We start from the raw sequence: 5,094 nt of genomic DNA, 5'->3' as shown, positions 1-5,094 counted from the left end.
TTATTGGAGACCCCTCCCCCTAAGTTGCCATCATCCTTCACAACATTCAAGTGGGTAAAATTCATATCCCTTAGCTTTCTAATTCCACTTGAATATGGGCTACTGGAGACGAATGGTCAACTTAGAGCTCTTTGTGGCATTAAGAGTAAGAGGAAGATGGTTAGTGGTTGGAGTTGTCAAGCAAGGCTCAATATGGTTGTATGCTCGAAGTTTAAACGCAAAGGTTGGTGTAGAGCTCAACTGAATGGGTCTAGGAAGTTGTTTGGCCGCTTTAATGAGAATTCAGATTGCTTACTACCCGGATGGAATCATGATGATCAACACAAAGACGGGTGTAAAAGCAAAGTTTGGGATCCTGGAGTCTGTTCTGACATTCAGCATACTGGAAGCCTGAGACCCTGTTTAAAACTGCTCAAGGGCTTTACGTGCCTAGTTTGGGATCCCGGAGGATATTGGAATCACAAACATTAGTGGAGATTCCTGGATGAGTTCAAGCATAAGCCACCATAACAGGAAGCTCATCAAATGTCCAACTTAAGGACTCTAACTAAAAGTGCTAGGTGGGAGACAACCCACCATGGTATAATCGTTCCTTTCTCAATTTTAATTTTATTTCGTTTTGTTTGTTTTTCATTTTATTTTATCCTATTTTTATTGAACCTAGATTTATTCATACCATCCACATCCATGTCATTTTGTATTCTGCATACTGCATCAAAAAAAAATCGCACGCGACCGCGTGGCCCTGTAAATCGACGTAAAAAGGTGTATGGCCGAAAGTTGAGCTGGAATTGGGCTGGACTCGTGCTGGAAGCCCAAGCCCTACCACGCGACCGCATGTCGCATGCGGTCGCGTCATATTAAGAAAATGGCCATTGATGCGTTCGCGCCAACCACGCAACCGCGTCACCCAAAATTTGGCAAAAGAGTTTCGAACAGAGAGTTGCGCGAACGCGAGGCTGCACTCGCGCTAATTGCACAAATCAGGCCACACGATCACATGACCCACGCGTCCGCGTCACCTGACCTTATCGCGCATCACGCGACCGCGTCACTCACGCGTCTGCATCGCCTGCGCCGCACAACTTATCCAGATCAGCGCCAATTATCTTATCTTTTCTTCTCTAAATCCTAATTTCTTCTATCTTTTCTCCTTTCTTTCTCACTTTATTTCTTTCACTTCTCATTCCTTTTCACCTTCATTCTATTTTACTTAATTTATTTGCATATTTTCATTCATTGCATTTTAATTTTGTGCATATTTTTATTTTCTAAATTTATTATTTTACCATTGGTGTTAAATGTTCTTAGACAACTGTTGCATCTTTTCTTGAATTATTTTTAGTGACTTATTTTACACTGTGGCATGATATTAATTATCTGCCAATGCCAATCTTTTATGATATTTGCACTTCATTTGCATTGACATGAACTTATATTGATATTTTCATTACCCACACTCCTCCCCTTTGTTGCAAATTTTGCACCACTGGTATGCCATGTGCTTCTATTGTTTTCTCACGTACATGTTGAAGCTTCCATGTAAATGAGACCCTTATCAGTTGGCATTAACCCACCCATACTTCATTTATTTTCTTATCTTTATCTCTGAGTTACTGTTCTTCTTTTTCTCTTCTTTCAGGATGGCCACCAAAGACGGAAAAAGGGAGAAACTTCTAAAAAGGAAGACAAACAAGTCCATATGCACAATCCTTGAAGAAAAGCATCAGTTGGAACAACCCGTCCACCTGCACATCTCAGCATGCACTGAGGACGGTGCAATCTTTAAGTGTGGGGAGGTCGATACCGATCTCCATGGGTTAGTACTTTCTTGTCTCAACACCAATGTTTAAATTTTCTTTGTAATTAGTTGTTGCAATTGCATATTTGTTTGATTTTTTTTTTTTTTGCATATTTTACCACTTGGTTGAAGTAATATTTTCTTTTTCAAGAAACCTTTTAGAGCATTTTACTAATTTGAATAAAATTTAATGTTAAACTTGTTTGAAGAAATATTATACTGGAACATGGTTTAGAGCTCGAACACACAAAACCAGTGAGATTTTGAACCTATTTGATTGGTTGCATTTTATCAACCAATATTTTATTTTTGTGTGTATTTTTCTCTCTAAAATTGTGATCTTTGTCTTGCTTAATTCTATATTTCCATTATTTGATGTATGCATACACTTACATGATTGAGGCCTTATTTCACTGAGCTTACATACCCATATGGCCTTAACCTTTTCATTATCTATTGCAAACCAATTTTGAGCCTATTTTATCCCTTTTATTCTTTACTTTAGCACATCATTAACTCTAAGCGGAAAACAATATTGTCCTTAATTTGAATCCTTAGTTAGCTTAGACTAGTGAAAGTGCTTATGATTTAAGTGTGGAAAAATTGGGTTTGGAAACATTTGGTTTGAGAATTGAGTATGTTAGAATTTTCTGAAAATGTGAAAGAAATGTTTAGGACATGATTCATGCATCTAATAATTTAATCAGATGCATTGAAAAAAAATAAAAAGAAAAGAAAAAAATATATATATAAAAAAAAGTGAGAAAAAGAAAAGAAAAAAAGAGCAATTAAGCAAAAAGGGGACAAAATGCCCCAAAATAAGTGGTAAAAGCAATGCATATGTACTGTACTTGAAATTAGAATGCATGAATATGTGGAAAACATGGTTAATGGACAGTTAGGTTTTGTACTTTGATACATGGATTGTCTTAAGTTAGGTGGGAAAAGTTTAAGTTAATTAAGGATTCAGATTTTAGTCCACTTGACCAAATACAATCCTACCTTGACCCTAACCCCATTACAACCCTTAAAAGACCTCTTGATTTGTGTATTTGTGCATTAAATTTTTGTTGATTGGTAGAAGAAAAGCAAGCCTTAGAAAGCAAGGTTAGTAGAGAATTGAGAGAATCGAACCTTAAACACTTGAGTGATTAGAGTGTATACACTATCAGTGAGGGTTCGATACTCAATTCCTTGTTCCCGGCTTTCATGAGCTATTTTCTTCTTGCAAGTTTACTTGTACTTCATTTTTGTGATTTGAATTAGTGAAATCCAGTTCATATTTATTCTTAAAAGATTTATTTACTTTTAACCAAGTAGGTAGAAACATTTTGTATGTAGTTACATTCATATAGATAGGATTGCATTTTATACATTTTACCATTCCCCTTCACTTCTTTATAGTTTCTCTTGAGCTTAGCATGAGGACATGCTAATGTTTAAGTGTGGGGAGGTTGATAAACCACTATTTTATGGTTTATCTTGTGCTCAATTGAGTGGATTTTATCAATCTTTCACCCACTTATTCATACAATTCGCATGTTTTATATTTTCCTTCCTGATTTTGTGCTATGATTGAAAACATGCTTCTTTGATCTTAATTTAGCTAATTTTAATCCTCTCTTATTACCATTCGATGCCTTGATATGTGTGTTAAATGTTTTCAGAGATTACAAGACAGGAATGGCTTAGAGGTTGGAAAGGAAGCATGCAAAAGTGGAAGGAATACAAGAAACTAAAGAAACTGCAAAGCTGTCAGCCTGACCCTCTCGCACTCAAACGACTATAACTTTAGCTACAAAGGTCCAAACGACACGGTTTCAGTTGTGTTGGAAAGCTAACATCTAGGGCTTCAATTTGATATATAATATTCCATAGTTGCTCTGACGTTAGGCGATGCGAACGCGTGCTCCACGTGGACGCGTCGCAGTGACAAAAAACCAGCGTGGCAAATTTCGCAACTAGCGATTTCTGGGGTGTTTCTGACCCAATTTTCGGCCCAGAACACATAGATTAGAGGCTATAAAGTGGGGGAATGCATCCATTCATAAGCAGGCTCTCATAATTCACTCTTCATAATTTAGATGTAGTTTTTAGAGAGAGAGGTTCTCTCCTCTCTCTTAGGATTTAGTTTTAGGATTTAGGATTATTTCTTCTTCATCACAGGTTCAAAGTTCCTTTTATTTATTTTCAATTTAATTTATGAACTCTTCTATGTTACATATGATTTTCTTAATTAATGTTATTTGAGGTATTTCAGTTTATGATTATTTTATTTATGCTATGAATGCTTTCGATTTATCCAAATTATTTTTATTCCAGTAGATTTATTTTTCTCCTTTTGGTCTTGGTTAAGAAATCAGTAACTCAGGAGTTATCAAACTCAACATGATTGATAATCGTTATCTTTGCTAATTGAATTGAACTTCAATAATCCCAATCTTTCCTTAGGGATTAACTAGGATTTGAGGATCTAACTAATTAGTCACTTGACCTTCCCTTGCTCTAGCAAAGCTTAACTGAGTGGAATTAAGATTCAATTTTCATCATCATTGATAAGGGTAACTAGGATAGGACTTCCAATTTCTCATACCTTGCCAAAAGTTTATTTTACAGTTATTTATTTATTTTACAATCATTTACTTATTTTAATTGCAATTTAAATTACTTGTTCCTTATCTTCAAAACCCCGATTTACAATCTCCATAACCAATAATAAGAACATACTTCCCTGTAGTTCCTTGAGAAGACGACCCGAGGTTTAAATACTTCGGTTATCAATTTTTAAGGGGTTTGTTACTTGTGACAACCAAAACGTTTGTAAGAAAGGTTGATTGCTTGGTTTAGTAACTATACTTGCAAAGAGAGTTTACTATAACTTCTGAACCATCAATCTTCCAGTTCTTATCACCCCTCAAGCTGAAGAACCATGCGCCCCTCAAATTGAAGAGCCATGCGTCCCACAGCCTGAAGAAACTAGCATCCCCCAAGATGAAGGTTGTTGAGTTTCAACTCTGTGCTTATTCTAATTTCTGTTTCAAGTATTTCCATCTTAATTTAGAGTTGCATGATCACTAGTAGTATTTAAGTCTTTATTTTTATTTTTATTTTATGTCTTTTAATTTTTAGGATTACTTAAGTATTAGTAGTAATTAATGAATTTTTATTTTTCCAATTAGCTATAAATTATTCCTCTTATCATCATTAAACATGAATAAAATAGTAGATTTTTTAGAAGAAATAAAGATGCATAAATTTTTGAGCTTTCCAATAAAGAATAGTTAAATTATTTT

This window comes from Arachis ipaensis, chromosome B09 (assembly GCF_000816755.2).
Source record: "Arachis ipaensis cultivar K30076 chromosome B09, Araip1.1, whole genome shotgun sequence".
NCBI lineage: Eukaryota > Viridiplantae > Streptophyta > Magnoliopsida > Fabales > Fabaceae > Arachis > Arachis ipaensis.
The sequence above is the reverse complement of the archived record's forward strand: the minus strand, read 5'-3'. Positions refer to the sequence as shown.